Genomic DNA, 13,397 nt, shown 5'->3' on the forward strand with positions numbered 1-13,397 from the left:
GACAGCACCTAACAACAACAACTCAAGGTTGGTGGTTCAAACTCACCAGCCACTCCTTGGAAACCCTATACAGGGTCTCTATGAGTTGGAACCAACTTAATGGCACTTAACAACAACTCTTTTCCTAACTAGGTCAGTTTAAAAAGTAAACAAAAATTGAGTCAGTTATTATTTGGAATGCCTGCATGGTTTAAATGGTTAAAACTATCCTGAGACCTCTCAGAAGCGAGGTCTAGTTCCAGGAAATCAGCCAATGGAGTGCAATTCTACAGTGACACATATGGGGTTATCATGTGTCAGAATCTATTCAAAGGAAACTGTTTTCTGGTGGTAGTGGTGGGGGTGGGGGGATACAGGAGGCTTAGTTATTAAATACATATAACCAAAATGGTTGGTTGGTAATGTGCCGTGGAGTCGGTTCCGACTCATAGTTGACCGTGTTAGGGGTTCCAAGGCTATCAATCTTGATGGGAACAGAAATCCTCATCTTTCTCCTGTCCAACAGCTGGTGGTTTTGAGCTGCTGACCTCGAGATTAGCGGCCTGACTCCTGACCACTACACTACCAAAGCTTCTTATATAACCACTAAGCATATAAAAATATATCCAGTGTTCTTTTTTCTAAACTCATGTAATGATTGGAAACATCTTTTCAAATCAGAAAATGTGGAAATCTGTATTCAACTGAAGTGACACCGAATGATCGCTGAAAGAAATGATTAAGAATATGAATTCTGGCCACTGGCCTTATCGGTTGCTAAATTTACTTGTGGAGCAATTGAAGACACTTAAAAAATAGAATGTGTGTAAACAACCAAAAAGCAGAGGTTTGTGAGTATCTTCAGAAGGCCTGGTGGCATGTGGGTCACATGTTGGGCCGCTAACCACAAGGTCAGCACTTAGAATCCACCTGCTCCATGGGAAAAAGGTGAGACTTTCTGCTGCCATCAAGACTGATTCTCTCAGAAACCCTACAGAGTGTCTCTATGAATTGGAACGGACTGGCTAGCTCACAAACCCCACCACCTCTATGATTGTCACTGTTGGCAATTTGAAAAAGATGAAATATTTCAAGTGCTATCAACCAAACAAACTCCATCACTGGAAAGTAATGGTTATCCATTCAACAAACAGTGATTAAACATATATTAGTTGCCAGAAATGATGCTAGGCCAATAAGACTAACAGATCTTGTTCCTGTGTATTTTACAATCTAGCTGGAGCACTACACACACTCCCAGTCCATCAGTGTTTACCAGGGGAGGTACAGGTGAAAACAGAGGACTAAGTAGATGCTTTTATTTAAGGATGGTTGTTGTTGTTATTGTTAAGTGCCGTAGAGTCAATTCTGACCCATAGAGATTCTGTATAGGGTTTCCGAGGAGCAGCTGGTAAGCTTGAACCACCAACCTTGCGGTTCAAACTAACTTTGCAGTCCAGCACATTAACCCACAGTGCCACCCCAGGACTTCTAAAGCCCACAGCACCCAGTATTCCCAGGCAGTCTCCCATCTAAGTACTAACCAGGCCCAACAATGCTTAGCTTCTGAGATTAGACGCAATCGGGTGCATTCAGGGTGGTATGGAAGTCGATGGTAAGGAAGGCACAAGGTCAATATTGAAATCTCAAAGTATATCCTGGTGTGGTGCAGTGGGCTAATGCGTCAGACTGCAAAGCCGTTTCAACTGCAAGGTCAGTGGTTCAAGCTCACCAGCTGCTCCATGGAAACCCTACACAGGGTCCCTATGGGTCGGAATCGACTCTAAGGCACTTAACAACAACATGGCAATATTTGTGCATATTTTCACCATTGTAATGAAGCATTCCCCCCTACCCCGCCCCATCTCTTATTTCTAATCCCTTTGGATATGACTAAGACCTTTGCCTTTTTCTTGGCTTTAATTGGATGAAAACCAATCAGGCATGAAGTGGTTTACTTCGGGTCAAAGTTCAACAGTGGTTGGCAGTCAATGAATGGAACCCAGGACATAACTCTCTTGACTGTGTGGACAGGACCATGTTCTATTATCTGGAAAGAAAGATTGTATGGATGAAATGTTGGAAAGTCTTGTGTCTGGTTTCTAGTATACAATATGATATTAAGTTTTGGGACAATACTTAAAATGACACAACACAAAAGAACTACATGTATGCAGGTATGTAGTATGTGTAGAATTTTTTAAAAACGCACCCAGAGCTGAGAACAAAACCCAGTAGATTCTGTGAGGCGCTCTATTAAGCAGTGTATTAGGATTTTGGAGCTATTTATGTCCCATGACTGCCTTTTAAAAAACATTTTTTAAAAGACTAATAGGATCATCAACACTGCATTATTATTATTATTATTATTTTAATTTTGCATTGCTTTTGTACAGTTTTCTTCCATGATTATCTTCATGAGTCTGATGACACTGTTGTTCATTTCATATTTCACTAATATTCTCTTTGCACTGCATACCTTACTATAAAATGCAGGTTTCTTGGTTTCCAAGGACAAACAAGACAAAACAACCCCAAGTATATTACATAGTCTAGCTGAAATCCACAATGTCTCCCAGATGGGAGAGACAGAACATCCATCTCATCTTTTTCTACTGAATCTGGCCAGGTTTTGGAAAGGACTTCATTGTTTTCATGTGGCAAACTGCATTGGCAAATTGTCCCTTAAAGTACGCAGCGACGTGTTCATCTAATATTATGAGCTATGGGCAAAATTTATGAAAGATTATAAATCTTACAGCTCTCTTCAGAAAACTTAAAATACAGCTGGAAATGTTTTGCTTCCAACAAACATGCAATCTTCATAAAATTGGAAAAGAAATGTTTTGAATAAATAATGTTTTGGTTTATTTCTCTCCAGTGCGAGAACTATTTTTTTTTTGGTCAAAATCATGCCATAAAACTCCTCCCTCCTCTATGCTAACACCCTTGCCTCTGTATTTATTTCATGCTTCTGTGTTCTAAAAAATCAAGAAGTATACCAGGTTGCCATGCCTTGTTTTTAAAAGATAAAAAACTGGATTTGCTCCTAGGGACTCTTTACCTAACTAGGCCAGTTTAAAAACTAAACAAAGATTGAGTCAGTTAATTAATTTAAATGAGATTACAAATTTAAAAAAATATTATGCAATCTTGATTTAATTACCACATTTTATTTCCTTAATTGAAAACACAGTGTAGAAAGTTAGCCATCTTGACAGTGGTCAGTATGGTGTCTTTGCGGTCTCTAGGCTACCGCCTTCCAAAGCAAGAAGTTGTAGGTGAACCTACTGGTGACCTTTGGGTCATTCAATCCCTACATCAGTGGAGCGGCATTGAACTTAATCTTAGGCAGGACAGGTCAGATGTGATTACCCCTACTTTCGTTTGTGATGGTTTGGTGCTAGTTAATGAAGCAGGATAGCCCTCTGGTCAGCCGTCTTGGACAATTTAACACGTCTTGTGCTGGACATTTTGTCAGCAGTGGTTGATTGTCCCAGTGCATATCTGGCGTGGACAGATTTGATTTGCTCTCATATCTGAACGTGACTTTTTTTCTTCATGTTTAGATTTCAGTTGGCCGTTTTTCAGCTAATTCCTTGTGGACAAATTTTGGTCTTCAACCCAAACAAATCCTTATTTTAGTCCTTGGGAAATGATCCCTTGAACCTGATCTCTCCTACTAAGCCAAAGAAAAAGTTGAATCCTAGAATTAGTAGAATGAGAAAGATAAATAGATCACATATATCTACTTTATTCTTTCACATATGTGCATTTAATTAAATGACTCTGATCTCTATGGATTTTCAGTTAGTAACCTCATCTTTTAAAAGTTGCTTCAAAATCAATGATAACTACTAGAAAGAGGATTCTCAAAGTCTGAGCCTTCGGATGGGAAATAGTATACTTTAAAAGCCTGAGCAAGATTGTGGAGGAACTCCATCTTCCAAATATTATTTTGACTCTGTAAAAAGTATTGTAAGAACCCTGATTTCTCTTTTTGGTTCAGAACTAATTTTGGGGTTAGGGGCACATACTCACTGACTCCCTAAGCAAACTGATGGAATTAACACTTTCTATTTGGAATCCTGGTGTGGCGCTGTGGGCTAATGCATCAGACTGGAAAGTTGTTTAAACTGCAAGGTTGGTTGTTCAAGCTCACCAGCTGCTCCTTGGAAACCCTATACAGTGTTGCTATGGGTCGGAATTGACTCGATGGCACTTAACAACAACAACAACAACATATAGAGCTTTGCAGGAGCTCTGGTAGTGTAGTGGTTATGAATCTGGCTGTGAACCTCAAGGTCAGCAGTTCGAAAAGCTACCAGCTGTTCCGCGGGAGAAAGATGAGGCTTTCTGCTCCTGTAAAGATTTACAACCTCAGAAACCCTGTACAGGAAGGGTCACTATGAGTCGGAACTGACTCCATGGCACATCACCACCACCACCATATAGAGTTTGTTAATTGAGTTTTGTAATAAAGTGGACTCTTGAGAAGAGATAGAGACATAGAAGGGGAGAGAAGGAGGCAGAGGAGGAGGCAGGGAGAGAAAGAGAAATAGAAGAGTGTAAAAAAGAGAGAGACTGTGGAGACTCAGAGGGAGGCCTTTTTTCACACATTTACCTGTTTACGCAAGACAAGTAAAGCACTTGGCGGTTTCCCCGTGTTCTTGTGTGTATTACTTTCATAAACATTTAATAGGAGGAAATGAAAATACTGTAAATTATAGTTTTGTGTCACCCTAATTGATCAAGCTGTCCTCCATTAAAACTGAAGCTGCAGTGTTTTAACTGTGCTGAATAAAAAAGACAAAATAAATAAATTAAATTAAAGCAAATTATGTAATCGAACTTATGACTATGTAAAACTAACTTGCTATAAATCCCAAGGAAATCAGTCACTGTAGATTGTACACTGCCAACAGTGACTTACAACACATTGGCCAGGCAGAGGTAAAAGAGACAGGTTTTGCCTAAGGAGAATAATCCAGTTTTCTGGCAGATATTTTTTGTCTTACTCCCCTATCATTATAAAACACAAGCATCATATCCCTTCCTTCAAGATTTTGGTGTATTTTGTTTTTTATATCTTGGTTTTTCTCTTTCCTAAGCGATTCTTTCTGACATATTTTATATTTCATTTGTAAAAATATACTAATTTAGAATGTTAGCAATTCATAATGTTTCAGTGAGAAAGAGACTGTTCTAAAACTTACAAAAATTAAGTATTAAAACCACCCTCATGGTATTCTTTAGTTGACAATGGGCGATTTCTTCAGCTGTTTAAGGCACATTTAACAAAGGGGTCTTTTACCAAAGGCCTTCATATATAGAACTATAATTTAGTTCTAGCAAGAGGCTATACAGTGTGGGTTTCATTTACTCTATTCTGATATCTCTTGATACAAAAGTTAGATTGTTATAGAATCATAATTTTAGAACCTTTTTCAGTCCCTTCTTTATAACAAATTGGCTATCAATTAAATTCATGCTTCTCATACATGATTTTCCCATTGATACACACTTGTGAGGATGGCACCGGATGAGGCAGTGTTTCATTCTGTTGTGTGGAGGGTCACTATGAGTTGGTACCTAGCAACAACAACAACAAAGTTGATACTCTCTTGGTGTCAGAGAGTAAAGTGAGTTCCTGGAATATGTTGCATCTAGAGGTAGAAAGACAGTTTAAATATAAAGATCCTGAGAGGTTCATGGCCCCTTTTCCTACAAACTAGACATCTGGATCTTCACCAGACATCTCTTCCTGATGTAGGTGGTTTGGTGGTGGTTGTGTGCTGTGGAGTTGGTTCTGACTCAATAACGACCCTGTATAGATTTTCTGAGTCTGTAAATCTTGACACGGGGAGAAGCCCTCATCTTTCATCTGAGGAACAGTTGGTAGATTTGAACTACTGACCTTGCAGTTAGCAGCCAAACTGTAACTCCTATGCTACAAGGATTTCTTTCCATTGTAAGAGAGAGCCAAACATTGATTTTTTAACTCCTAATTTGTGTTCTTATTTACCTACCCCCCACACCAAATATTCCTTCAGGAAGTAAATGAAGCGGAACTGAGCCTTGTATGAGATGGGCACACCCAGTCCTGGACATTCTGTATGAATCTCTCCCTTTTCTATGCCACGAAAGGGTTGTCTACCTGACTTCTAGTGTATGTTTCTGCATAAAGGAGGGTCATGCCTAGTCTTCTTTGTGCACTACTGTTGTTTATTTAAATTTTGTTTCTAGTCATTGACTTAATCAAATATTCCAAGCACTGTACATCACCCAGATTCTCAGAAAAAAGACGAGTCTTTCTGCTCCGTTAAAGATTTGCAGTCTTGGAAAGTCTATACAGAATCGATATAAGTTGAAACTGACTAGTGACACCTAATAACAATCAAACGCAGACCCAAGATTAGGGTTAATGGACTCAGTAGGGTCACCCATGTGTGACTAAGACGTTGACAAGGACCAGGTCAAGGGGCCGTGGATGACTTACTAAGATGCCTAGAGTCATTCCTGTGCTTATTCAGAGCACATGAAAAGATTTGAGTCCGGCAGTGACTGAGTCTTTTGTGGGTTTTAAAGAGCGTACCTTGGTAGCAGTATGGGATATGTACTACAGGTATGAGATTGGGCTGCTTCTTAAGACCCAAATCTTATTGTCACTCCTTTTGACACTGATGCCATGGCAATGCCCACTCCCTAGTAAAATCACTTCTTCTCTTTTAGTATATATCCGCTTGTACATGGAACAAAAAGTTAATTTTTCTATGACCATTTCTAAATATTTGATTAGCCTAAGCTTCCAGAGGCAGAGAATGTGTATTTTTTCTTTTTAAAAGAATATCAAAGGTTATTAGTATAAATTAAATGTAAATGAATAAGCATTTTAGACCACCTACTCTGTGTGGTTAATGCGCCAGACTGTAAAGCCGTTTGAACTGCAAGGTCAGCGGTTCAAACTCATCAGCTGCTCCTGGGATACTCTATACAGGGTCGCTATGGGTCGGAACCGACTTGACAGCACTTAACAACAACAACAACAACTCTTTGTGGTGCTATGGGATAAAGCACTGAACCGCAAGGTTGGTTTGAACCACAGAGTTGGCAGTTCAAACTCACCAGCTGCTCCTTGGAAACCCTATACAGGGTCGCTAAGGGTCGAAACCAACTCAACGGCACTAACAACAACACTATGTTCCACACAGTATAGGGTTTCCGAGGCTGTAAATGCTCATAGGCACAGAAAGCCTCATCTTTCTCCCTGAGAGTGGTAGATTTGAACTGCTGACTTTGCAGTTAAAAGCCCAACTCATAACCCACTATGCTATCAGAGCAGGTGCTCCATAATGTTATATATTTATTTGCATTTAATTGATGCTTACAGTAATGACTTTCAAATAATATTTCACAGTTTGATGATGCATCTACCTTAGATAACTCTAGTTTGTCTGCCTCATAAAGTTTGTATTCAGCAACCAACAAATAACAGGCCAGTATTCATTTCAATCTAATATATTTTAACAAACATTTCCTTCACTTCTACCAGATTATCAGGAAAACATATATATAGAATTTCCTTTGTTTAGCTGAGAGAATTCAAACTGAATTTAGTTTAAAGTTGGCCACTCTTTAAAGCAATCAGTGTATGGCATTCAGAGATAACATTATTTTCAACTTAGATAGAGCTTTTTTTTCTTTTTCATTTCTGAAAGAGGTTTTGAATATATTAGTAAATGGCTGGAAGGAGAAGGGACGCTAGAGTTCCCAGAAACATTTACTCTATTGAAAGATCATTTGACTTTGATGATTTTAAGATTGCGTCATAACTGTTCAAGAGACCCTGCGTCTGAATTGGCCCACATAAAAAGCACAATAATCCAAGAAACTGGATTATATGAAGAACACATGATATCAGGATTAATAACCTGTGATATGCAGATGACACAACTTTGCTTACTGGACGGTAAGAGGACTTGAAATTCTTGTTGATGAAGATAAAAAACTACAGCCTTCAGTATGGATTGCACCTCAATGTAAAGAATGAAAATCATCACACCTGGGCCAATAAATTACATCATAATAATCGGAGAAAAGATTAAAGTTAACAAAGACTTTGTATTTTGCTTGGATCCATAAACACTCATACAAACAGTGTCAAGAAATCAAACAATGTATTACATTGGACAAATCTGCTGCAGAAGACCTTTTTAAGGTGTTAAAGAGCAAAGATGTCAGACCAAAGTGTGACTGTCCCAAGCCATGGTATTGTCAGTTCCCTCATATGAATATGAAAATTGGACAATGAATCAAGAAGGTCAGAGACTGAGAATATTACAATTACCATGGACTGCCAGCAGAACAAGCAAACTGCCTTGGACAAGTACAGAAGTATGCGCCCTGGAGACAAGGATACATCTCTAGCACTTACAGCATGTTGTCAGGAGGGACTAGTCCCTGGAGAAGGACATCCTGGTTTGGTAAAATGGAGGGTTATTCAAAAAGTGGAAGACCACCCCCAATGAGCTAGCTTGGCACAGTGGCAGCAACAACGGGCTCAAGCATCGCCATGGTGAGGAAGACACAGGAGTAGGCAGTATTGTCTTGTGTTGTGTGTGGTGTTTCTATGAGTCAGAACGGATTCAAGGACACCCAGTAAAACAACAACAACACAACACCTTTGAGTAGTTGCCATGTAACTTTAGACAAGTCATTTAAATCATTTACATGTCCCGGTGTCTTTCATAAAAATTGTGTCATTAGGGAAATCTGGTCCTCTTTATGTCAATTTTAGATATTAGAAGAACCATGACAGATTGGATGATTTTTAAAAGAAGAGATGGAAAAGAAGAAAAGGGCCGTTTACGGTGTGGATCTTTTTTATTCTTGTTGTTGTTGGTGTTAAGTGCCGTCGAGTTGGTTTCAGCCCATAGCGACCCTGTACAGGGTTTCCGAGGCTGTAAATCTTTACGGGAGCAGAACATCTGTCTCATTTGTCTCCCGCGGAGCAGCTGGTAGTTTCGAACTGCTGACCTTGTGGTTCGCAGCCTGATTTGTAACCACTACGCTACCAGAGCTTTTTATTCTTGGAGTGTCTTTATTTTGGGATTGGATGACTTGATTAAGTTAAAAGAGTCATCATTAAGAAATTGCTTCATCTGCTTTTGTTTCCTCTTGAAGAAGAAATATAGTATTTAAAAATCACACTCTTTAAAAATGAAGGGTAGAGAATATGAGATCTTAATAAGTATGTAATACAATACACAGTTCAGTTCTGCATTATGTCTAGTTAAACCAGGAGGAGACAATCACAAAAGTGTGGAAAATATTAATTTGAGAACAAGGAAGAGAAAGTAAATGTAAAGGGAAGATTAGTTATCTCCCTGTCTCAAAACTTCTTTCTAAACCAATTCTCCATAAAATGTGGTTGTAGAGACCACCTTGAGACCTGCAATCAGTTGGTTTCAGTAAAAGGGGGAGGGCAGAGTTCAGTCAACCATGTCAACATTAGTCGGTGTGTGACCCTCGATTCTTCTCCTTTCTCTTCTCTTTTGAGCCATTAAAAAAAGAAGAAGAATTTCCCCTGTGTATATGTAGAGTAAGTGCTCAGATGAAACCTTAACGTTTCAATTTAAAAAGCAGGTTGTTTTCTAGACACAAAACTAAGTACACTGGGCAACCCCTATTCCGACCTGCCTTGGTCCTGGCAAAGCTGAATTTTCTGGAAGGTAATTTTCATCAATTGGCTGATTTCTGTAGCCCCTTACACGTGGCAACTCGAGGTTGTCATAGAGGCGGTGCCTCCATATTTTGGGAGGCTGTTGTTGTTGTGTGCTGTTGAGTCAGAACTTCTGGATTTCAACTGCCTACCTATGTAGTTAGTAGTCCAGTGCTTACTCTACAGCACCACAGTTGGACTACATTGTTGATTACCAGAATTCTCAGCTGGGCACACACTTGTCCAGATTCCATTTGCTCATTGCAGACATGTTTCAGACATGTGCACTGGAATGGGACCGGGGTTGTTCATTTCCCTTTCGCTCTTTGTTCCTGACAGCCCATGAAAAATAGGAATCATTTTTGCGTGTGGCTTCTGTGATCAGTAGCACTTTTTTGTTACTGAGTGTACAGGAAGTATATGGCCCAGTGCTTGGTGCTTGGCATAGTATAATCTCTGCAGTGTTCTGTAAGGTGGATAATTGTTGCAGTTTTACAGTTCAAGACCCCAAGGCACTAAGAATTAAATAATTTTCCCAAGATCACACCACTAGTGAGAGACAGAGCCAGAACTCACTCCAACACAGTATGGTCACATACTACTGAAAATGAAGAAGAAGCAGAAGGAAAAAAAAAAAAAAGGAACTTGGGCAAAGCGATGGAAGTGGTTAAATAAAACCTTTGGGTATAAAGTAATTTGACCTAGGTGGTGAGTTGGAAGGCTTTTAGATGTGGTCTGAGTAATTCCTTCTCTGAAGTCAACCACAATAACAGTTTATTTCTGGTTTCTCTGCCAACTGCGAATCCTTGGTTACTTCATTTTCTAGCAGTTGGAATTAAGTGACCGACCTAAAGGGCCCTAAGAGTTAATAGCAGATTCTAGTGTTCAAATTTACAGTTTAAAAGTAAATGTTCTGTTTTAGGCTTGCTGGAGGGGGGAGGGGGTCCTCGTCTGTGTTTCAGGGATACAGTTTATATAGTTTTATTTTGAGAGGGCACCGGCTTTGGTATATGAAGAGCTAGCTGACATTGTGTACAAGCAAAAGAAGTTCATTTTAAAAAGCAGAATTGCTGTAAAGAACAAATGTCTGACTCAAATTTAGGTTAGAATTCAGCTTTCCCTCAAATGTTTATAGGCTTTTTAAAAATTTAATTAAATGTATTTTTCTCAATTGAAGAAATTGGTCTACTGTTGGTGGAAATAGGGCAAAAAGTAATTTTCAGCAGAAAAGAAGAGGGTTTTCCCCAAATGGGATGTTGTGGTGACGTGGGATGCCATTGTTCTAACTGGATACTCCCTTAGCACTGGAAGGACCTTTATTCTTTACTGGACCCAGATTTCAGGAATCATATGTGGGGAGTTTTGTGGTGTGCCATTTTACAGAAGAACTGATGCATTTGAATTGTTGTGTTGGAGAAGATTATTGAAGGTACCATGGACTTCCAGAAGAAAAAAAACCCCAACCAGGTCTGTGTTTAGAAGCTAGGGTGGTGAGACTTGGTGTTTCATATTTCAGACATGTTATCAGTAAGGGCCAGTTCCTGGAGAAGGACATTTTATGTGGTAAAGTGAAAGGTCAGCGAAAAATAGGAAGACCCTCAATGAGATTGATTGGCACAGTGGCAGCAGCAATGGGTACAGGCATAACAACAATTGTGAGGATGACGCAGGACGGGGCAGTGTTTTGTTCTGTTGTGCAGAGAGTCACTATGAGTCAGAACTGACTCGGCTGCACCTAACACCATAACTAAACATACTTGTACGGAGTCTATAGCTCCAAAATCAAGTTGCTGCTTCATCTTGTCTACTCATGAGTGTGGCAGTAGCCAACTTGAAGGACGCATGTCTAGACCTCCATAAATGTGAGGTAGCTTTAGAGGGAAAAATTAAAACATTGGCTTACCCTGATCAATGGACATGTCATATATGAGCAGGAATCTCTCAGGATGTCAGAATCACTTGTGAAATGAAACTGGAATGTCACATTAATACTGAGGGGCATTTGTTAGAGGACCTCAAGGGAGAAATAGCTGAGGCTATAGCAAAATACTGTAATTTATCATCTTTATGAATCTTTAGTCTCCAGGCCTGGAGACTAGCCAATATTGTACCATTTATGTAGGAATTCAAAAGGAGAATGGTTGATCTACTAGTTATAAATCAGTGGGCTTTGACTCAGTTCTAGAAAAAGTAATAGATCAATGTATGGGAAGTAAGTTTTTTAGAGTATACTCAGTTATCTTTGACTACCTGCAGAATACGAGCCAAAATCCAGACTGTATTTATTTCCATTTTAGGGAATCCTGAGTGACTTGGAAGGTAATGAGGAATCACTCAGTATATTTGTTATGATTTACTGGAAACTGTCTTAGGACAAAAGGAACCCTGGTGATGCATTGGTTAAAACGTAGGTTGCTAACTGAACCTCGTTTGGTGGTTTGAACAGTCAGCTGATCTGACAGAAAGTGAAATGTCAGTCTCTCGTCATAAAGATTACGGACGCGTTGGAAACCCTATGGGTCAGCTTTTCTCTGTCATATAAGGCTGTTATGAGTCATATAGGGCTGTTAGGAGTCAGCATCGACTTGATGGCAATGGGTTTTAGGTCCTAGGGCAACATTTACAAGACAATTAAGGAAATAGAAGGGGAAAAGTCTCATCTCAGTCCTAAACCAAGTTAGCAGTCATGTAGCAAAGGGCAGAGATAACCAAATTTACTATAGAAAGAAACTAACAAGATGTCTTTGTGTTTAATAGAAGAAACCGTTTGAACCACAGGGTTGGTGGTTCAAAGTCCCCAGTGGCTCCTTGGAAACCCTATATAGGGTTGCTATGAGTTGGAACCTACTGGCCAGTACTTAGCCACAGCAACATTCACCCATGGGGGAGTCATGGTTTGGTACTGAAGACAAGCACTCGACCATAAGGTCAGCTTGAACTGCAAGATCGGTGGTTCAAAATCACCAGCTGCTCCTCAGAAACCCTATACAGGGTCACAATGAGTCAGCACTGACTCAGCGGCACTTAACAACAACAATCACTTATGGAGTCCTGGTGAGGTACTGTAGAATAAGCTCTCTACCATAATAAGGTCAGTTTGAACTGCAAAGTCGGCAGTTCAAATCTACCAGTCATACTCCTTGGAAACTCTATATAGGGTCACTATGAGTCAGAAACGACTTGATGGCACATAACAACAATAACAATCACACCAGGACTGGTGTGGCATGGTAGGATAAGCACTGGACTGCTACTAGAAGGTTGGTAGTTCAAACCCACCAGCTGCTCCTCAGAAACCCTATAGGGGTCGCTGTGAGTTGGAACCGACTCAACGGCACTTAACTACAACCACCACTTATCTGGACCAGAAGAACTGAGTGCTGAAAAACCAGCGTAAAACTTTTCTGCTTTCCTAAGATTGAATCCCTTTTTTGTTTCAAGTACAATGTCAGAGTTTGGAGGAGGTGACTTTTGAGTCTATGGCCATGACTTTTAGCCATACAGTCTGTAACCCACCACTCCCAACAAATAATTTTACTGAAATCCACTATCAAATTCAAGATGGTCTTTTAGCCAGACCAGAAAGACTGCTGACTGTGAGCCACCCGTTCCTCCAGCGTTTACTAAAAGCCTTGCACCTTCACGCCGTCAGCTGCACACTAAGGAAGGCCTAGACAGCAGCTCTGCCTGTGCTAAG

The 13,397-nt window shown here is 39.9% G+C and overlaps 1 protein-coding gene across 5 annotated transcripts in view; it reads left to right on the forward strand.

Annotated features, from left to right (window-relative positions):
- The window catches only part of NFIB (nuclear factor I/B), a 307,135-nt gene that overhangs the window by 152,915 nt on the left and 140,823 nt on the right, over nt 1-13,397 (forward strand). The window lies entirely within an intron of this gene.

Source organism: Chrysochloris asiatica, unplaced genomic scaffold, assembly GCF_000296735.1.
Source record: "Chrysochloris asiatica unplaced genomic scaffold, ChrAsi1.0 scaffold00065, whole genome shotgun sequence".
NCBI lineage: Eukaryota > Metazoa > Chordata > Mammalia > Afrosoricida > Chrysochloridae > Chrysochloris > Chrysochloris asiatica.